Below are 23,880 nucleotides of genomic sequence, written 5' to 3'. Positions count from 1 at the left end.
CTAAGGGCACAATCTGTAAGTAAAGGTATGACAGCCAGACTCAAGGAAATTATAGTCCTGCTATAATTATCCCTCATTAGACCAATAATTGAGTACAATATGCCATTTAGCATGTGCTTGACAAGGTACTTACAGCGGCTGGGGCAACCTCAGGGGTTTCTCAGAAAGAAAATACAGGGTATAAACATGTCTTATGCAGATAGACTCAAAGCCCTATCCCTTTACGCTGTCTTCTACCAACCATTAAGGAGTGACCTATGCCTGACCTACAAGCCACTTACAAATCCAATCCTAATGGAACTGCTCACACCCATAAGTCAAACAGCATGAGGGTTACCCAATCTAGAGATATATACATAGCCAGTGACTCAAACATGTTGGGGAGAGAGATGTGTGTGTCAGAGATTGCCCCTTCTTTGGAATAGGCTTCCTATTCACATTAAGCAGAACTCTTCCCTGACCATCTACAAATGCAATTTGGATCAATCGATATGGAACTGCAATTTCTCATCCTTATGGACAGGGACAATCTGTAAAATACTCAAAGTATAGGCACAAACCCATGCCAGCTTGTTGCCCTAGGGGCCATATATTGAGGAAAATCAGGTTATATTAGCTTGGCTTGAAAGGACTGAAGTCATTAGCATAGTAATCTCCTAATAACCTATGAACATGTATTAGCCTGCTTCATCTTTTGTTTAATGTTTCTACATCATACAAGTACAGCCATATTTATCAACTGTATTAAGAAGGTGCGTTTAGATTCTTAAGGCTTAAGAATGCCTTTCACCTGTTATCAGGATTCACCAAACAGTAAACATTTAAATGACACGCATCTGTCAGTGTGTTACTGTGATGTTAGAAGGTGCTGCCAGCCATGCCAGGCAAAGTAGGGCAGTAGATGTATGATGTGTGCCAGCACAGCTAGATGGAATTTTGTAAATAATTATATATAATTTGTATATCAAACTGATTAGTACAGATGCTTGTGCTGAACATGTATTTGTCAGGATTGCTTGTGTTAAAATGCATCAACAGTGCACCCTGCTGAAATGAAAAGAAATGTACATGTATTACTGTAAGTGAATTAAATATAGATGTTTTTAATAGAGGGGAGGGAGACAGCAAAGATCAATCAACTAGCTTACTTTAAGAAGAATAAGGGAAATGTAAATGCACTGTTAAACCATTATAACAGCACCCACAGTACTGAATAGAACTGGAGACGGTGGGCCTGGAAGAAGCCTTTGTTCATTAGCTCAGTAAAAATAAGGGGAAAGCCTCAGGAACTTCAATATACATTTAAGATGTGTATTGTAGCAGTCTATGCTAAATTCCTGTCTCAGCTTCAAAGAGAGTTATTGTGAGAACCTAGAGTCAGGTGACCAGATGAGGTCATTCTGCAAGCCATCTTGGATATTATATTTCACAAGGAGTAATCTCAGAGGATGGCGTATTCTGTTTTGGGGAACCTGACTAGAAAGACTGCTCACATATTTCAATGTGCCTTTCTCTATCAAGTAAGTTATTAGGGAATAGTAATTCTCCTAGATTTAGTCAGGAATATAGTGAAGCTTAGTTTACATATTGTTTTTCTTTATCTGACCGAGTCTGTTGATCAGTGTTCTTTTCCATATTTCCTGTGATTTGAACTCTGTGGTTTACTGTGAATATATATTCAGTATTGTCATTCTCTTATGTATTATTAAATATATTTAAAACTTTTATTGTGGCTGATCCCTTTTAGAAAGTATTTAACCTTTTAGAGTGCTTATATTTATTTGGTGACACTGTGTGGGCTACTCCAGAAGGCCTAGCTGTCTTGAACTACTACCATTTGTATTAGTATTAATATTACACAGTATAATTTAATACCCTTGGTTAAGTGCCTTGGAGTAGCTGATTGTCGAGTGTCTGGTGGTGGTAATAACTGCCTTATCCTCTGGACAGAATGGGAAACAGCAGGTAAATCTGTGCCAGCCTTTCCCAGGTGTGTGTGTGTGTGTGTGTGTGTGTGTGTGTGTGTGTGTGTGTGTGTGTGTGTGTGTGTGTGTGTGTGTGTGTGTGTGTCAGCTACTTGTGGCAGGGGCACAAAGCACTGGGTTTACAAAGAGGTTGCTGGCAGACTGGGCTTGGAAACTTAGCTGAGGACCTAACCCTACAACCGTACCAGTGGGAATTCTTATTGGGGACCTGAAGGGAGACAGATATAGAGAAATCCAGACCCCAGGCTAAATGTGTTCTATGTGTGCTCAAGGGAAATTGTGATTGATGCTGAGAGATCTGCCTCTGGAAATACTGAGTGCATCCATTTGTATTCCAAGTGCATGTCCCTCTCCTTTGTCAGTGGTAAGGATTCAGGCTCCTTGATTACCAGCCTAGAGAAGGGTTGCCACATATTGGTTGGTAGTGGTGGGAACCCCAATCATCATATAATGGTGTGCAGTGATGTAGATATAAATTGAACTCGTGGCCTGTAAGCAGTTTTCACTAAAAAAGTATACTCTCAGCTAGCCACAAAGCAGACATTCAAAGTTTCATATCACAATACTTTTATTTTTTTTTTTACTTTGTGTTAGCTTAGTCATGGAAAGCAGGCAAAGATGACAGCAGAGGATTATAGCAAACTTACAAGGAACCACTTGGCTGAGATGTGCAAAGCCAAAGGACTGGTGCATGCCAACCTGACTAAAGGGGAAATTATTGTACCCTTAATCACAGCTGAACCACAAACCAGCAGCCAAGAGGACAATCAATATGACACTGGGGATGTACAGCTCTCAAAAACAGGGCAGCTCAATGTTTCCTCAGAGGACTTAAAAATCCATCCTGAGTTAGAGAGACTTGAACTGCAGGCCAAACATTTGGAACTAATATCAGTGAAACTGCAGTGTATGGAGGCCAAAGAAAAGGAGAAGCAGAGTCAACATGAGATGGAACTGCTGAATCTTCACCAGGGTACTGGAGGTAATGGGGAAAGGGAATAACCAAACCCCAGAAGTAATAAGGGTCAGTAAATTTCTGCCGCAATTTACAGAAGTGATAATTTTTATGGTTTTATTCATATATTTGAAAGGATATGTAAACAGTTTAATGTTCACCAAGGCTCTGGATATGGTTCCTGACCCCCTTATTCCATAGTAAAGCTGTAACTTATGTTACTAAATTGTCAAATACTCATTGCTTAAGTGTGATACTGTTACAAATATTTATTGGATTGTTTTAAGTTAATACCTGAAGCTTACAGAAAAAAGTTTTGTGAGCATAGAGGCAAGGCAGAAGAATGTGTATTTGAATATATTGCTGAACTAAGCATTTATTTTCATAGGTGGATGAGTGGGTGTCAGGTCATCACTTTTCAAAGGGTGGCAGAGCTTTTTTTGAAGGAACAAGTCCTTAGCACTTTGCCTGAGGACATGAGAATCTGGCTGGCAGACAGGGTATTCAACTCTGCAGATGAATGGAGGAAAAAAGGAGATCTCTACTTAGCAGGGAGGGCATCACTGCACAGGAAAGGGATACCTAGTGCTGGACGTGAATATAAGGGAACCCATGATGGGCAGCATAAACCTCTCCAACAGAGTCTGCCAGTAACAGTGGAAGCCACTTGTTCAGGTACACGGCCAGGATCAAGGGTCAAATGTTTTAAATGTAACCAGTGGGGCCATTTAGCATATAGATATCCCCTGAGGCAAGGTGGGGAACAAAAGATGGGGAGCCAGAAAGTGGGGTATCAATGCCAGTGGTATGTTGTCTGGAGACAACAGGGGTACCAAACTACCACCAGAGTTTTTATCCTATCTTGCTGAATGGAAAACAGGACACTGCCATGAGAGAGAGAGCCTCTGATTTAACCATTGTGAAGCCTGCAGTGGTTAGAGGAGCAGTACTTGCTTGGGAAGTTCACTCCTGTCAGAGCTTTAGGAGGGATATCAATCCAAAAAGATTCACCTTGAGTGGGTGGGTGGAAAAGGAAACAAGCAAATAGGTGTATTTGAGAATATCCCTGCAGATATCTGGATAGGGAATGATTTTGATAATTCAGTACCTTGTGTGCATCCAGTGACAAGCAGTGAGGATTGCAGACAGGCATGTGGATGTATTAGCTTGGGGGAGACCCAGAGAGACCATAACCTTGAAGCCAGGACTGGTGATGTGGGTAATTCAAGAAGGAGCTACCCTGAAGCAGTGATCCTGAAGATGAGCCACAGCTGATGTTAGGTACTGATGTTCCCTTGGACAGGGTGACTGCAAATGCAGAGGTGAGTGGTAGTACCGAAGCTGACAATGAGGCACTGCTGTCATAGGATACCAGACTTCCTGTGGAAGGGGAGCTGGGAGAAGTCACAAAGATAGAGTTGAGACAGGCTCAGCTCTCAAACCCTACATTACAAGGCTCGAGGGAGGTAGGTGCCTGATTCGCAAGGAAAAAGAGAGTCTGTACACTGGAACAAAGGGTTACTGTGTAGAGAGTGGATCCCTGAGGGAGAGCTAGAAGGTGAGGTAATACAGCAGTTAGCAGTGCCCAGAGCCTACCATATGGCATTTCTAGCCATAGCCCATGACATTCCCTTTGCAGGTCTTATGGGCATAAAGCATAACAAGAGACATAGTACGCAGAACGTTTATTGGCCTGGGATTGCCTGGGATGTAACAGGGTACTGCAGGACCTGAGCAGTGCCACAAATTAAGCAAGGAAGGAGACAAGGTCAAAGCTCCTTTGATGCCTTTGTCTGTGATTGAGGGGCCATTTCAGAGGGTAGCTGTAGATGTGGTGGGGCCTCTGATTACCCCAAGTTCCACAGTGAAGAAGTATATCCTAGTCATAGTAGATTATGCTACCAGATACCCTGAGGTGATGGCGCTGTCCTCAGTGAAGGCAGAGACGTTGGAAAATGCTGTGCTTGAGATCTCAGTCAGTATTTCTCTTGGCAAACCCACCCTGATGAACAGAGGTGCTAATATGTCAAACCTGCTGGTTTGTCTTTGAGAGCGCTGTGGAGTGGAGTGAAGCACCTGATGACCACCACCCTACCATCCCCAGACTAATGGTCTTGTGGAGAGGTTAAACTCTACACTAAAGACCATGCTACAGGCATTTGCAGACCAGTTTAAGAGAGTGGGACAAATATTTGCCCCATCAGTGATTTGCTTTTAGAAAGGTACCCCAGGAGTCCACAGGTATCTCACAGTTTTAGTTGCTGTATAGGTATAGGGTGATGGACCTCTAGATTTTATTCATGATGAAATGGAGAATGAGTGTGAATCCCACAAGAAGTCTGTTGTGCCATATATCCTAAACCTCAGGGCAAGCATAGGGAGCTCATGGACTTGGCCCAGGAGAATCTGGCAGGAGCCCAACAACAGAAAAAATGTCTGGGTCTGGTATGACAGGAATGCTCGAGACAGAAAGTATGCTGTGGGACAGCCGATGATTGTGCTCATTCTTGTCCGATACAATAAGCTACAGGCAGATTGGGAGCGACCCTTCAAAGGGATAAGGAAGGTCAGTGATATTAACTACATGGTAGAACTGCTAGGCAGTAGGCAGGGCACAAATTATACCATGTTAACATGATAGGGAGGCCCTTGTGCTGAGTATTTACAGTGGATGGCAGGAGGAGTCTGAGGGAGATCTGGTGACTGATCATCTCAGTAAGGCTCGGACGGACACTTCAGTGGAAGGGTAGCAATGTCCCAGTGGCTATCCCTTTCCCAGGTTTGAGAAATCTGAGCAGTGTTACAGGAGTTTGTGGACATGTTCACTCAGAAACTAGGGTGCACCCACCTGGTGCAGCACCAGGTGGATACAGGACCCCAAAGACACATCAGGCAGGCCCCTTACATTGTGCCTAATTCAGACAGACTTTAAAGAAGGCAATATAGGAGATGGTGGAACTGGGAGTAATACAGGAGTCCAGCCACCCCTGGGCCTCCCCATGATGCTGGTACCAAAGAAGGATGGCAGCACCAGGTTGTGTGTGCGGACTACAGAAGACTAAATAGTCACACAGAGGCAGATCCTTACCCCATGCCTAGGACAGCTGAAGCCATAGAGAAGCTTGATGGGGTTAAGTATCTGACCACTACTGATCTGGCCAAGGGCTACTGGCAGGTGCACTTAACTCCCAACACTAGGGAGAGGTCAGCCTTTGTGACTCCTTTCAGCTTGTATGAGTTCACGAAGATGCCCAATGGGATAAAAAATGCCCCAACAACTTTCCAGAGACTGGTAAATTGTATCCTAGCAGAAGGAGATTATGCCCTTGCTTACCTGGATGTTATTGCCATCTACCAGCATGTCAGGGAGGTGCTTGGCAGACTGCAAAAGGCAGGGTTGACCATTAAGCCCAGTAAGTGTTAGGTGGGTATGGCAGAGGTCTACTACCTGGAACAGAGTGGGGGTGGTAAGTTCAGGCCAGAACTATCCAAAGTGGAAAACATTTAGGGATGGCCTGCCCCTGTTACCAAAAAGCAGGTGAGGGCATTCTAGAAATGTAAAGGAGCGTTGTGATGCTCCTCTGTGTTAGCCAGTCCAGATTATATCAAAGAATTTGTTGTGCAGGTGGATGCTTCAAACCATGGGGTGGGGGCTTTACTTTGTCATGTTTCCTCAGAAAGGGAGGAGCACCCAGTGGTACATCTTAGCCATAGGCTCCAATCCAAGAAGGCATGTTATCCAGCTGTAGGAAAGGAATGTCTAGCCATATTATAGGCACTGTAGAAACTTCAGCCTCATCTGTATGAAAGTTAGACCACAATCCCTTAACATGGCTACAGAGCCAGCTAGTATGCAAAATGACAAGTTAAGGTGGAGCTTAGGATTGCAGGCATATGACATGACAGTACAACATATTGGGGTCAGTAATGCCAACACAGATGGGCTCTCAAGACAGGGAATGGGGTAATATAGTCCCATATAAGCTTATTCATCTCAAGCCACATTTCTCAGAGGCTACTTGAAAATCTAGCTCGAGTCTTCAAAGGTGGGGGAGAGTTGTGATGATAGGAGGTGCTGCCAGCCATGCCAGATGAAGTAGGGCAGTAGATGTATGACTTGTGCCTGTACAGGTGGCTGGAAGTTTGTAAATAATTATATATCATTAGTATATCAAACTGATTTGTACAGTTGCTTGTGCTGAAAATGTATTTTTCAGGTTTGCTTGTGTTAAAATGTATCAGCAGTGCACCCTGCTGGAATGAAAAGAAATGTACATGTATTATTGTAAGTAAAATAAATGTATGTGTTTTATTAGAGGATGCTGGGACAGCAAAGCTTAATCAGCTAGCTTACTTACAGCACCCCACAGTGCTGAAAAGGACTAGAGATGGTGGGTTTGGAAGAAGTCTTTGTTCATTAGCTCAGTAAAAAGATGGAAAGCCCCAGGCACTGCTATAAACATTTAAGATGTATATTGTAGCTGTCTACGCTAAATTCCTGTATCAGCTTCAAAGGGGGTTACTGTGAGAACCTAGAGTGAGGTGACCAGATGAAGTCATTCTGCATGCCATCTTAGATATTATATTTTACAGGGAAGTAATATCTGAGGAGGGAGTATTCTATTTTGGGGATACTGACTAGAAATAAAGCTCATGTATTTCATTGTGCCTTGTTCTATCAAGTAAATTATTAGGGAATAGTAATTTTCCTAGATTCAGTCAGGAATATAGTGAATCTTAGTTTAGATATTGATAGTTTAGATATTGTTTTCCTTTATTTGCCTGAGCCTGTCCATCAATGTTTTTTTTTTCAATATTTCCCGTGATTTGAACTCTGTGGTTCTGTGGATATATATTCAGTATTTTTACGCTCTTTTACTTATTATTAAATATATTTAAAACTTTACTTGTGTTGTGGCTGTTCCCTTTTAGAAAATATTTAACCTTGAGTGCTCTTGTATTTATTTGGTGACACTGTGTGGGCTACTTCAGAAGGCCTGGCCTGGTGAAGTACTACCATTTGTATTAGTATTAACATTATACAATATAACTGAAAACCCTTTAAGTGCCTTAGAGTAGTTGACTGTGGAGTGTCTGGTGGCAGTGATAACTACCTTATACTCCTGGCAGAATTTTGTGTGTGTGTGTGTGTATATGAGAATGATTGTGAAGAATCAAATCTCACTGCGTGTCAGCTACTTGGGGCAGGGGCACAAAGCACTGGGCTTGGCTTGGACACTTGGCTAAGGGCCTAACCCTACAGATGTACCAGTGGAGAGTCTTACTGGAGACCTGGAGGGGGAAAGATATAGAGAAATCCAGACACCTGGCTGAGTGTGTTCCCTGTGTGCTCAAGGGAAATTGAGCTTGATGCAAAGAGGTCTGCATCTGGAACTGAGTGCATCCATTTGTATTGCAAGTACGTGTCCCTCTCCAGTGTCAGTGGTGAGGATTCAAGCTCCTTGATTACTGCCCCAGACAGGGGTCATCATCACAGTTACCTTGTGTAATTAAAGTGGACAATCACTGTTATACTGTGGTCAGAGCTTTTTGCTTACTTGTTCAGTAAAGGACTTTCTTTTTTCCAGTTTTATCTTTAAACTCCACTTTCATAGGTTGTGCTCTCACTAGTAAATAAGAGAAAAGACATAATGCAGTATTCCCTCAGATTTATAGAATAAAGCAATGAATCTGTTAGTTTCATGTTTAATCCTTTTTTGTGAACTCTGTGCATGTGTGTGTGTGTGTGTATGTATGAGGACTAATGTGTGGAATTCATTACTTTATGAGCTAACATAAGTTGCTACACTGCCTTCAGAGTGAATTTTGTAGACATTCAAAAATGACAAACTTCTTGTGTCTGTTTCAGCAAAACTGGATAAACTGCATCTTTGTAGATTTTGTTCAGATTTCTGATGTGATTGTTAGTAAGCCTTTCAGCTGAGACATTGTGTTTGCTGTGTTGCTGGGGGTCTGCCATGATTATGCCATCACACTATCCCCCAGATGTGTACACTAGCCTTCCCATTTTACTGAATGGTGCAGAGGATCACCTAGTATGCCAGTGTACTAGGATCCTCTGTTCTCGTGCAGGAAGGCATCGCTGTGTAGCTTTACACCTGTACATAGGGACATCAGGCTTAGTGATAAAAGGTCTTTACATACAATATATTCTGCTTTACAGTGTACCAACATGTAGCTCCTTGGTAAGGCATACTGTACCATAAATAATGGCCTTCAAATGCAATGATATGGTCCACCATCTTTCCAGACTGTGATTCATAAATCATAATTATTGGGTTATGAGGTTTGTTCAGGTTGCACTACAATATTATGATAATGATGGGATTTGGTGCCATACAAACTCCCATTGGTGGGAGCTTGTCAGTAACTCTGGTTACAAGTGAGACAAGTTACTTCAGTGTATCAGGTTTACCTGCACTGTAGGATGCTTCACTGCTGGTAGGGATTTCCTTGATATGCAGCATGTATGTTTTTACAAGCAGGGGAGTGGATCTCTTCCTCAGAAGCAGAGCACCAATTGTAGATACTCGACTGCTGTTCAATTGGTTATCTTACCAGGCACAGTCAATATTCCAGAGCTGTTGGTAGTTTGGATTACATACGATTATGAGGGACTTAGCTTACAAATGTAGCTCATGTGAGTGAGCCTGTGCTTACTCGATGTGCTTTATGGACTAGTACTGGCTCAGTATGCAGACTTTTTTTGTTACATGTACAATGTCTGTTACACAAGGCATTTTATATTTTGTGTCAGTATATGTGTGTACACACATTTAAATGTGGTTATTTTTATTGCATTTACTTTTGTTCTTCAAGAAGCCCTTCCTCATAGGATCTCTTCTGCGGAGGATGGTGTTCAGTTAGTTCAGTTAGTTTCTACTGATACACGACAACTCACTCAACTAGTCAATCTGCTTACCCCGTTGGGACAAGGTTTACAATCTGTTCTTGTAGAACAACGAGAAATTCTTAAAGCGCTCACCATGAGGACTACGGGTTTCCTTGTACGAGATTGTCCGAATGGACCGGTTCGCTCCTCGGATGCACAAGACAGTACGGAATCTACCAATTTTTTTAACACTCCAGCTGCTCTTCGGGATTCCACTGAGGGTGTTCCCATTGTTTCTAGCCATAATGTTAATGGTTCCATGGCACCTCCTGTTTCTACCTTTAAGGAATGGGTTAATTGTAAACCCATTTTTCAGTTTGCTGAACGCAATGAGAGCAACTCTGATGAGATTTCTTCCTTTTCCGACAGCATGCGGTCACTTGAACATGCCTTATACAGGTACAAGACTTTAGAACTTGACAATTTATATTTAAATGAATGTCTTCATAAGCATATTGTTCCCAAAGGTTTACAGGTACACAAATACCCGAACAATGTTATTAGTGGTAGTGACTTTCATTCAGAATTGATTAAAATTTTTGATGAATGTGGCTTTGGTATTGTGAAGGCCATCATTAAGAGAAATGACATTGAAATTAAGGTCTTACAAAAAGACATTTTTAAATTGAATGAAAATGTTACTTCTGATTTGATGTTCACTATAGATGTTGAAAAACAAAAATACTATGATCTAAGGAAGCAAATAGACAAACAATGTGATATTGTTTTGAACCGTAAATATAGGAAACTCAACAGGGACATTAAGGAATACCAGTAGGGCAGGCAGTATCCTAATCCACCCCTGGTTAGGGGTGGTTCTTCTTTCCAGCATGCCCCCAGAGATATTCCCATTGTCAATGAATTTCAGTCTCCTGTTCAAGAGCATCTCCCTCCTTTATCACCATACCACTCCTCTGATGAGGCTAATGATGATTTTTTACCCAGGAGATCAGAACGCCTCTGCAAGCAATCATACAACCAGCCGTTGAACCATCATTATGTGGGACCCCAACCCCCTCGGCAGGTGGGAGGGGTGCAACCCAGAGGGTGGAGGAGGAACAAGAAACAGGACTGGTAAATACTGGTCTCATTGACGTGACTGCTATTGGTGATTATTTTATGTACACATTAAATGGGTATCATATATATAATTACAGTGACGTAGCTATTTCTGAGACCTGGTTCTCTTTGTTCACAAAGGGTTTTAAATTTGTTCCCAGTAGGGGTAGCAATTTAGTCAACACTATATTAGACGTCAAACTATTCACACGTAAACTCAATTTACAGCATTTGTTTGGTTCTACCACCATGGGCCATGGTCTTATGCTTAAGAAATCTAGTACCTACAACCCCTCTTTGCATCCACAATTAAGGAACTTGGAAAATAGGATTGAGCATCAGATACGTAGTAAAATGGGCAAGGTTAAATATGCTTCCAACCTTAACCAGGCTGAGACCACCCTTTTGACCGAATTGAGTAACAACTCTTCGGTCAGAGTTATGGAACCTGACAAGGAGGGTGGTACAGTCATTATGGATCAAATATTATATGAAGCCAAAATGTATAATCTGTTACAGGGCACTACTAAATATACAACTGCTTCTTTAAATGAGGTTCACATTTCATATAAAAAAATTGATTTGGCCATCAAAGATCTTTTAGACCAAGATATTATAGAAATTGACCTTTTTTCTTATTTGGACAATCCCAATCCTAAAGTACCCATTATTTTCGGTGTGCCCAAGATCCATAAAAATGTACAGGACCCCCCCCCCCCCTTAGACCAATTGTGGCCGCCCAGGGGTCCAAAACCCACAACCTTTCCAAATTTCTTGATTGGAAATTAAAACAGCTATGGGGGAAACAGGAACACTTACTTAAGGACGCCTGGGAATTTCTACGGGGCATTACTAATGACCTTCACAGGCCCAACTTATTGTTTGTCACCATCGATGTGGTAGATCTGTTTTCAGTAATCCCACATGCGATTGGTTTGGCCTGGATGGAGGAGGCTCTCTGGGAATGTAAGGGTGTCACTAATAATGATGTACATTTGATTCTTGAACTACTGGAGTTGGTCCTGGGTAACAACTGCATATCTTTTTGTGGTGAATATTTCCAGCAGATATCAGGTGTCTCCATGGGAGCAAATTGTGCTCCCACCTATGCTGACATAATTTTGTCAGTATGGGAGAAAAAGTTTGTCCTGTTAAAGACTTTCTTGATTATCCTGCGAAGCTTCTTTTTTCCTGGAGGTGGTGATTTACAGCTCAAGTCGAGCTTCGTTGTACCTTATTGTGAGGTTGGCTGTCATACTCCTTGGTGGTTGTTCCTGGTCTGCTTGCTGCTACTTTTTGTGGAGGGATAGTTTTTCAGCACTTCTTTGGTTTGTTTCGTTATGGAGGCAGACTTGGGGCAATCTGCTTCTGGCATTACGGAGGATGGTGTTCAGTTAGTTTCTACTGATACATGCCAACTCACGGGACAACTCACTCAGCTAGTCAATCTGCTTACCCCGTTGGGACAAGGTTTACAATCTGTTCTTGTAGAACGAGAAATTCTTAAAGCGCTCACCATGAGGACCACGGGTTTCCTTGTACGAGATTGTCCGAATGGACCGGTTCGCTCCTCGGATGCACAAGAGAGTACGGAATCTACCAATTTTTTTTAACACTCCAGCTGCTCTTCGGGATTCCGCTGATGGTGTTCCCATTGTTTCTAGCCATAATGTTAATGGTTCCATGGCACCTCCTGTTTCTACTTTTAAGGAATGGGTTAATTGTAAACCCATTTTTCAGTTTGCTGAACGCAATGAGAGCAACTCTGATGAGATTTCTTCCTTTTCCGACAGCATGCGGTCACTTGAACATGCCTTATACAGGTACAAGACTTTAGAACTTGACAATTTATATTTAAATGAATGTCTTCATAAGCATATTGTTCCCAAAGGTTTACGGGTACACAAATACCCGAACAATGTTATTAGTGGTAGTGACTTTCATTCAGAATTGATTAAAATTTTTGATGAATGTGGCTTTGGTATTGTGAAGGCCATCATTAAGAGAAATGACATTGAAATTAAGGTCTTACAAAAAGACATTTTTTAAATTGAATGAAAATGTTACTTCTGATTTGATGTTCACTATAGATGTTGAAAAACAAAAATATTATGATCTAAGGAAGCAAATAGACAAACAATGTGATATTGTTTTGAACCGTAAATATAGGAAACTCAACAGGGACATTAAGGAATAACAGGAGGGCAGGCAGTATCCTAATCCACCCCTGGTTAGGGATGGTTCTTCTTTCCAGCATGCCCCCAGAGATATTCCCATTGTCAACGAATTTCAGTCTCCTGTTCAAGAGCATCTCCCTCCTTTATCACCCTACCACTCCGCTGATGAGGCTAATGATGATTTTTTACCCAGGAGATCAAAACGCCTCCACAAGCAATCATACAACCAGCCATTGAACCATCATTATGTGGGACCCCAACCCCCTCGGCAGGTGGGAAGGGTGCAACCCAGAGGGTGGAGGAGGAACAAGAAACAGGACTGGTAAATACTGGTCTCATTGACGTGACTGCTATTGGTGATTATTTTATGTACACATTGAATGGGTATCATACATATAATTACAGTGACGTAGTTATTTCTGAGACCTGGTTCTCTTTGTTCACAAAGGGTTTTAAATTTGTTCCCAGTAGGGGTAGCAATTTAGTCAACACTATATTAGACGTCAAACTATTCACACGTAAACTCAATTTACAGCATTTGTTTGGTTCTACCACCATGGGCCGTGGTCTTATGCTTAAGAAATCTAGTACCTACAACCCCTCTTTGCATCCGCAATTAAGGAACTTGGAAAATAGGATTGAGCATCAGATACGTAGTAAAATGGGCAAGGTTAAATATGCTTCCAACCTTAACCAGGCTGAGACCACCCTTTTGACCGAATTGAGTAACAACTCTTCGGTCAGAGTTATGGAACCTGACAAGGGGGGTGGTACAGTCATTATGGATCAAATATTATATGAAGCCAAAATGTATAATCTGTTACAGGACACTACTAATTATACAACTGCTTCTTTAAATGAGGTTCACATTTCATATAAAAAATTGATTTGGCCATCAAAGATCTTTTAGACCAAGATATTATAGAAATTGACCTTTTTTCTTATTTGGACAATCCCAATCCTAAAGTACCCATTATTTTCGGTGTGCCCAAGATCCATAAACATGTACAAGACCCCCCCTTAGACCAATTGTGGCCGCCCAGGGGTCCAAAACCCACATCCTTTCCAAATTCCTTGATTGGAAATTAAAACAGCTATGGGGGAAACAGGAACACTTACTTAAAGATGCCTGGAAATTTCTACGGGGCATTACTAATGACCTTCACAGGCCCAACTTATTGTTTGTCACCATCGATGTGGTAGATCTGTTTTCAGTAATCCCACATGCAATTGGTTTGGCCTGGATGGAGGAGGCTCTCTGGGAATGTAAGGGTGTCACTAATAATGATGTACATTTGATTCTTGAACTACTGGAGTTAGTCCTGGGTAACAACTACATATCTTTTTGTGGTGAATATTTCCAGCAGATATCAGGTGTCTGCATGGGAGCAAATTGTGCTCCCACCTATGCTGACATAATTTTGTCAGTATGGGAGAAAAATTTTGTCCTATTAAAGGCTTTTTTGATTATCCTGCGAAGCTTCTTTTTTCCTGGAGGTGGTGATTTACAGCTCAAGTCGAGCTTCGTTGTACCTTATTGTGAGGTTGGCTGTCATACTCCTTGGTGGTTGTTCCTGGTCTGCTTGCTGCTACTTTTTGTGGAGGGATAGTTTTTCAGCACTTCTTTGGTTTGATCTTTTCTGCATGTACCCAGAGAGACATGGGTAGGATATGACTGAGCTTTCTATGGATGTATCTCAGGCAGTAAAGACATTGCTTTCCAGCGGTATTGTGTCATTAATCAGAATGATGCTAAGATTCAAACACATGACAATGGGCTATGTAGCTGGCAACATTCCATAAGGATCCGGCATATACAATCTAAGTATGAGACAGATCTTTCTGCTTTATTAGGGATATTATGTATCTCTTTTAACAAGAATTTTTCATTCTGGTTAAAACCTTTGCTTCTCCCAAAGTGTTTTTTTAAGCACAATCCATATAATGGACATTCCCAACCAGTGCATTCTAATTTTGAACACAATACTGTGTCTCTACTCAATGTCAGCAGCCTAAACTGCAAAACAAAACAAAAAGAAAAAAATGCCCAAACTCAAAAGTCAGCACTGTCAAGGAAATTCCTGATAACACAACGATACCATCACACCAACAACAAACCACTTTATTAAAAACACCATACAACGCCAAATAAAGAAAGAATGTTGATCAAAAATACTTTCATCCTTACAAATACTTGTATAATGGACTTCATCAGAACATAAAAGAACAAAGAGAACTCAAAGTATTTAAAAGTTACATATTAAAACACATGATTCAGGTATTTATGACAGACTTGTAAATCTGAATGCAAATTCTGATGTATTTTCCTAGACGGCAAACTGGATTTGTGATGGAACTCATGTAATTAGGGTTGCAGGTGTCTATTCTAAAAGTAAAAAAAATAGTTACCAATGGTGTAACACAGTCTCACGTGGCATTTATTTCTCATACCTCCGGGCAAATACTTCAGGCTTACGATTCTCTAGGTTTATTAACGGCTGTGTAAACTGAGCGCTGAGTGCTATTTGATATTGCACTGACTCACAATTGCCATATCATGGGTTATACCATGTTAAAAAATGTGTGCAAAGACAATAGTCTCAATAATTTGAAGAACTGAAGCATGGTTAATCTTGGTAATTACTATTTTTTCATACTATATATAGTTGACATACCTCTCCAATCAGGCACTGTCAGAAGGGACTGAGGCACTCTTGTTGATTGTTCATCATTCGAACATCATGTTTACACAGTAGTTTGGAAAGCCTTCTCTCTGGCACATCTAATTTTCAGAAGCTTCCTGCACAAGATCTTATAACAATTCCTCTGGCCTCAACTCATCAAAACCATTATTTTATATAATAAACCTTTTGACATATATTTGCCTAAATATATCACTCAGCTGAAGAGACCTCAGAGATTCATAATTAAAACACTCATTGGCTTAACAAATCTTAGTTATCTGGGAAGACTGGAAACCCTCTTTCTGTTTTCAGTCTCTCATAGACTTGTCTGTGAAGAGCTGTGCCCATCATTTTGATGCATGAAAGATCCAAACCACTTCAAACTCCTACTGCTTCATAGAACTAATAGTACTTCAAATACCTGGTTAAAAGTACCAAGCCTTCATCAACAGATAAATAAGATACAAGGATGTGATAGATTTCTATATAAAACATTCATAAACTGGAATAAATTCCACTACATGTCAAGCAGAGTAGTACTCCTGCCACCTTCAAGGTGAACCTAAAAAATTGGATTGTCAGCCTCAAATTCTCCTCTGGTCTGTCTTGTTTTGCCTTCATAGAGACAGGAGGAATCTACTGAATTTTTCTTTTTGAGCTTTCCTCCTCTTTAGGCCTACACTGAAAAACGGGCTTTGCTCATTCAGACTTTCTCAGTCAACAAAGATCAATAAATAAATAATGATCTGCAAATTAATTGTGCAGTAATTGTCTATGACTGCTTATTTGATGCTTACATACTTAGCAAAGTTTTATGAATAAATAGTCAAATACTTTAGCACTGCGCTCTGAAGTTTATAGCTGAATGGAAAAAGCTGTTAAGACAAAAAGCTGTTAAGGCAAAAGTCAACACCTAACTGTGCAGAAACATATTAATCCCACAGCAGTGATGCCAACACAATGTGCCAGAGGTCATGACTTTGCATCCCAAATGAAATGTAATACTTACCTTTCAATTCTGATTATAACAATGACTATGCAAATGCGTGTGTTTGGTTGTGAGGATAGGAGGTGTGTTTGTAATTTGACTTTACTCACAATGCTGTGGGCTTCCTAACTGAAGGAAAAAAACACACAACAGTATGGTGGTGGTCTTGGGTTCAAGTTCTAAATGACAGCTAATCCTCTCCTTTCAATTCTGTGATGCAAATCATTAATGATTTTGAGAGACATGCAGAATTCTGAGATGGTCATGCCCTTGATTATAATTTTTCAGTGCTCTTAAATCACTTATACAAGGGGGTGCTGAAAAGTTAAGCTTGACCAAGAATGGAATGACAAGGAGCCATGAAACTTGAAACATCCTGTCTGAAGTTTCTGTAACCCTGTCAAAATAAAGTCCAAAGTCTGGTCACTGAAATACTGCTCCACTGCTGCAATCACCTCCAAATCACTGGAAAACTGCTGCCCTTTCAAACTCTTCAGGTGTGGAAACAGAAAATAGTCAGATGGAGCAAGATCTGGTAAGTAGGGGGGTGGTCTATACACTCTAACCCCAATTTCTTCAAAACATCCATGTTTTGCAGCTTTGTGAACAGTGCATTGTCTTGCAAAAAGAGAACTCCTTTCCACAGCTTCCCTCTATTTTTTTCTTTTAATGCCTCCTTTAAATCACCACAGGAATTTACAGTGGTACTCTGTATTAACTGTTTGGCCCCTTGGAAGATAATCAGTCTTTGCAATATCTTCCTGATCCCGAAACATTGTGGTCATGACTTTTCCTGCTGAAGTTTGGGTCTTGAACTTCTTTGGCCTTGGTGAACCTGAGTGTTGTCATTGTATGGACTGTATTGTCTCAGGATCATAGTGGTGTGACTATGTTTCATCAACAGAAGTTAGTCAATTCAAAAAGTTGGCACCAGCTTAATGAAAATGTGACAAAATCAACTTGGAAGTGTCCACTCAAAGTTTTTATCAGCTTTGAAACATTTGGGCACCCACTTGGCTGACAGATTCTGCATACCCAGCTGCTCATGGATTATATACCTAACATGTTCTCTGGGTATCTGTATTGTCTCAGCAATTGTTTTAGCCAATATTCACTGATCTGCCAAAATCAGGTCATGGACATTTCTCAACAATTTCAGGTGTTGACACCTTTTGAGGCCTCCCAGACCTTTCTGCATCGTTGGTCTCAAACTTTCCATGCTGAAAGTTTGCTCACCACTTCTTCACAGTTGAGTAAGAAGGGTACTTGTCACTCAATGTTTGCAGTGTACATTCATGAATTTCCTTTGGAGTTTTCTTCTGCTACAATAGGAACTTCATGACTGCTCACAGTTCCGCACTTGAAAATGCTACACTTTTTGTTGACATGGTTCAAGCAATGATCTGAAATCATGTCAAACTATACCTTTATGATTCTGTAAATTGGCACTTTACAAGATGAAATAACCCTCTTTTCAGCTACTGAGGCAAAATAATGCTCAGAATTTAGAAAGTTGGTCGAACTTCGAATTTTTCAGCACTCCCTTTCGTATGCTGTAATGAGATATGTGGATGAGACTGTCAAAAATATTTTTCTCAGTAAAAAGATAGTCACCTACTAATGCATTGCAAACTATTTTTGAATCAAATTCAGGATAATACTTGGTTAGTAACTGATTTAATACATTTTATGAAAGTTCCTGTTTTAAACACTTTTAAATGCCTTCATGAGTGTGAAATGCTAATTATATGGTAATGAATAATTTGCATTTCTATGACTGCTGCATCAAACTAAAATATAACTTTCAGTTTGCTATTCATTATACTTTTTAGGTTTCTAGACAAAGCAGTGTCAGTCATTCCTAGTACAATAGTTATTAAACTTACAGATTGGAATGGATTCTTTCCTGTTTAACTTTTTTTCACTTTCTTGCAAATACTGTTTCTGTCCCAGAATATCAAATTAAAGCTTAAGCTGCACACTAATAATGAACAGAAGGAATTATGAAATAAATTATGTATTTGAATCAACTAAATTAGAATGTAAAATGTTATTAATGCTTTACTGCCTGCATTTAACAAAAGGTAACTTAAGCCATCTATCATAATAGAATTTTTTTATGACTTTTCTAATTGCAAAAACAATTTTAAAACCTATATTTGAATCTTCAAGCAGTGGGAAGCTAGGTTGTTTATAAAATTGCCAATTTTTTGTTTTAACAGTATTACTTAGAATGTTTTACTTATTAATATATTCCAAACAAATCACTGGACATATTATCATTTTTGTAAATGTATGATTTTTTTTTATTATAACACTAGTTACATCCAGTTGTTAAATGCGTGTAACCTTTTAAACATACAGTATAGCATTTGCTACCATTTTCTAAATATGTATTAATCTTCAAGCAAATATTTTCCTACTGTATGTGTTTTTCTGTATTGGATGTTTTTGACAAATATATGCTTGACTTCTGTTTTTTGCTCCAAATACAAAGCTCAATGGCATATAGGTAAAAAATGGGAAATGTATGCCAAATAAAGAGAAAAAGGTGAGAGACATAAGACAGAAGGAGAGGTATTCATACAAAGAAACCAAACACAAGGCTAGCTATGTGCACTGATTTGAAACCAGTTAAGAAAAGTATCATTACTGAAAGTTATGCCTTTCTCTACCTTTGTAAAAAGAATTACAGTGGGATCTGCTCTGTTATACTATGCTGAAGTAATATAATGCTAAAATAACATTTGCATTAATGTTTCTAAATGTAATTAGTCTTTGCACAAATAAAACAATTAAGAAGTTTTAGAAGAAAAAGTACAGCAAAATAAGCAACCCAATGAATTAACGTTACACAAACATAAAGAATCAGAAGTACACAGGAAGTAATTATAGATACCTCAGATTACATACTTAACATGAATGATGACAACCATTACATATTCTGTACGTTTACACTCTGAATAATGTTTTTTTGCTTAACCGACATGTGATTATTCAAACGCAAATCTAAAACCGTAGGAAGTCACTAGCTAAAACAGTGATGTTTCAAAAGTCACAACACACATAAAACATTTCTTTCTAATAGACAGATATCACTTTTGGAGAAAGTGAGGGCAGTGTTGCACACATCTTCTTCTCTTAGACTAACCACCATGACAGGGTATTGGCAGTATTTCATGTTTAACATTATCAGTGTTGATCACCTGATCAGTGACAAAGAGTAGAGCTCCCATTCTGGTGGAAGATGTTGTCCTGACAAAGTTGTAGCTTTTTCTTAAGTGCAATTTTTTTTATGCTGGCCCCTGTATTTTCACAAAAGTACTCCAACCGCATTTTCACATTATGCTGTCTATGCTGCCGAAATCACTGCTCTGTTAATAGTGCTTCATTTGTGTCTAATCTAGGTTTTATGATACAGTGATTTATTTTAAAATTACCAACCAGTCTTTTTAAAATAATATTTGTTATACTGTTGGACCTCTGCAACATGTCTTGAAAGGTTATCATGCTAATGTATTTCTACAACTTTGAACTGTAAATAATGTATGTAAATGTTATAGAAATAGAAAAGGGTGCAAAACCTCATCAGAAGATCAACATAGCTTTATACGTAGACATAAAAGGCTTCCAAATCAGCAGAAATAGCTAAAAAGCACAAGACTGTGGTATGAGACTGCACCATACCCCCACAAATGCACAGAGGATGTTGTAAAGTGACTTAAGTTTGTAGAAAGAGCTAAAACACAAGAAAGTAATTTCTTTGTGCAGAGAAATAAAGTTTTGAGTGCACTCAAAATGATCAATATTCACCTAGAAAAGCTGTTTGAATAACCATGAAGGTGGGTAAGGTGTGACTTGATGGTGAACACCAAATCACCCAGCTTGGGCAAAGGGAGGAAATTTAGTGGCTGGATTAAGCTCCATGATGCAAGTTGTGGACTGCTTATTGCCAAAGTATAGATACACTTCCCAAAAGCAGCCATTGCAGAGTTTGTAGAGCTGCCACAGGTTGGTAGAGTTGAAAAAAGCAAACATTGTTGCAGAACACACTTGTGTGGCTTTGTGTACTGCATTTATTCTTTTGACTCTGCAATACAATTTGATTTTGTGCATTCCATAATTCCCAGCATATATATTTGATTTATACGTGTGGTGTTTGAGTTGTGATGTATCTTTGGCCTTTTATTACCTTGGTTGTTTTAATAAATATTATTTAAAAATGATTTAGTGTTTTTGTGCATTATTTGTGTGGATTTTATTTGAGAGTATATATTATAAATTGTAACAACTTTAGTTGAAAAATAAACTCACTAATATTTGTAATCTCTAAAAACAAGAGGTCCCGTTTTCTCCTATTCTTATGATTTTGCTGAAAATATTTGTACATTAAAAGCATACATCTTCTTCATCCATCTATGATAAGATTCCGTCTTTTCATCCGACTCATCTTCTATATCTTTCTTCTTTTTCTCCCATGTAAATAGACTCTCAGACTAACCTTCCTTACCAATCAGTTGGTTCAACTTAAAGGTGTCTTGGCTTCCAGATTTACTTCACCAAATTATCTGTGTTTAGCTCCAAATTCCATTCTGTTCTACTGATGTTATGTACTTCCATCCTTTTTAATACATTGCCTGGTAATATTTTAAGATGTTTAAATGTCCTCATCTACTATGCACCCAATGCTGGTATTTACTTTCAGAAATTCAAGTGTTAGCCTCTCTGTTTCTTGCATTCCAACCTACTTCACATACTTTTCTTTCTACCTCACTTCCTTCTTACTGTTTCGCCAATGTTCTACTCTGAGATGGTACTATTGCATCCATTATTTTCTATTTGACCGTTTCCATTTCTTTTTTAAATTTCCTTTTTCATTTGACTTAAACACATTCCTTTGACTTATTTCCTTATTGTCTGAATATTTTCCTCATCAACTTTCTCATAGTCTGCCCCAAATGTTTCTTACTCCCATTTTTAACCTTAATTCTTCTTCCATAAGCCTTTAAACTAAACTTTCCCTGACTTCCTTCTTTCACTTTCTTTCATTTTTCCTACCCCTTTCTAATATTATTTCATTCACTTCCTTTCTCATATTTCATATTGCACTTTCTTTTAGATGTTTTATTCTTTCCCAGTCCCCTATTCCATCACCCCTTTATTCTTCACCATTTAATTACCATCAGCCATTATCTCACCAATTACCTTGATGAACTTCCCTTGTAACTCACTCTCCACTAATATCCAGTTCCAATTCTCCATACACTTAAACCTTTGCTTTATCTTCAATATTATCTTAAATCATTTCACTTACAATCATTTCCAGTATTCTAATCTCAGTCTTATCTCCTTCAGCAGTTCTTCAATAGGCCTCTCTGAAAGGTTTTGAATGATGCGTAGTATCTTTCATCAACAGCTGGTCTTTTTCTCTTCTATTTTTATTTCTTTCCCAAATGCAACCCAAGGTATCAGCATATCAATCATCTTTTATAGTTTCTAATAAACTCGCATTCCAGACAACCCTCTACTAGTCAGTCTTTTCCAAGGTGCACTGAATTCCTAACCTCACAAATCTATACTCTTTCATCACTAAATCTCTTATGAGATTATCATTTCTGTTTTTTTTTTCTTTTTTGCCTATTCCTTCATTTGAAATATTGTTATCTCATCCTTTTCTCTGCATTATGCTATTCTCATTTCTATTACTAACTACTTCTCATTTGCTAGGAATGAAAATCTTACTCTTCAATGTGTCCATCCCTTTTATTTTACATTCTAGAGTCATTGCTCCGTTTTTCAATGCCTTCTAAGTTTACATTCCACACAGTAATTTCCAGTTCATATGTGTTTCTTCCTTTCCAAATTCCCTGCTTTTCTCCAGTCTTTTCTGGTCTTTCAGTTTTCCTGACCTTATTGTCATGATATTCTTCTTTAATTCAAATACATACCTTTCAACTTCTGCTTCCTTCTTCCAATGATTACTAAATTCATTATATCCTGCAGCCTGATATTTAAATTGTCTGGCAAGTGTTACTTCTGATATTTTATTTGCTTTTCTATTACATTCTTACATTAATGGCTATATCTGGGATCTCTCCCCTTATTATGTTTCCATTATTCACTATATTATTGTGTTTCTCTTGCCTTTTGATCAAATGAGCAGTTTACACATTTGTAGCATGACATTATATGGATTATAAAACAAACAGAGAAAATATTTAAAAATACACAGACAACAAATGTACATTAATATGCAGAAATATAAAAAAAGAAGTCCTTAGTTTTTAAGTTCCACATCGTCATTATGCCTTCCAATTTTATTTGAACTATTGCTTCATGGTTACAAGTACACTAGTTTTCTCACATGACTATTTATTGTGCTGCTTCTATCAAATGCAGACAGTGAAACAGTTATTTCAAGGCTTAGGACAAAACACAATGATAATTCAGCCCGTCATCCAAATCTGCAAGGTTATTGTGCGTCAAACTAACTTTTGTTGCATTATTCCTTATGCAGGAATACAAATAGTAATCTGGCAATCCAGAAAAATCAATAAATGTTCTAGTATCAGTGGTTTTGGGGCTTCTATTTTCTCTTAATAATGACTAAATTCAGACCACAAAATGTACAAGATACCACATCCTGTTCCCTGTTCCCTTTACAAGTAGGATTAAAAGAAGGAAATGTATTATTTTATGCATCAAAAGCTATAATCCACAGCAATATCCATTATAATTCTATTGCACTGGGATGCTCTGTTAAATAATCATTTTGTTGTTCCACTGCATATCAAAGTTCCCTCTTTCATATTGAAACTCAGGATTTTCATTTGTTGCTGAATTTTCTTGTATGTGCTTAGCTGGTAACAGGGTCAACAAGAACAAACTACAAGCCTTTATATGCTTAATTATGCAGTTACACCATATAATTACCAGTTTTCCACTCTTGTCTGTCATATATTCTTGCCAGTTTTCCACTTGTTTGTCATATATATTCTAATAAATCCCAATAAATCAAATTTCAAGCAAGACTCAAAACTCCTGATTGTTTTGTAATATCACCTCTTAAAATTATTTTCTCTAGAAATGCCCAGATATTCACAACTGTGATCACAGATG

This window comes from Protopterus annectens, chromosome 13.part0 (assembly GCF_019279795.1).
Source record: "Protopterus annectens isolate FY-2018-M chromosome 13.part0, PAN1.0, whole genome shotgun sequence".
NCBI classification, from domain to species: Eukaryota; Metazoa; Chordata; order Ceratodontiformes; family Protopteridae; genus Protopterus; species Protopterus annectens.
This window is presented reverse-complemented; position numbering follows the sequence as displayed.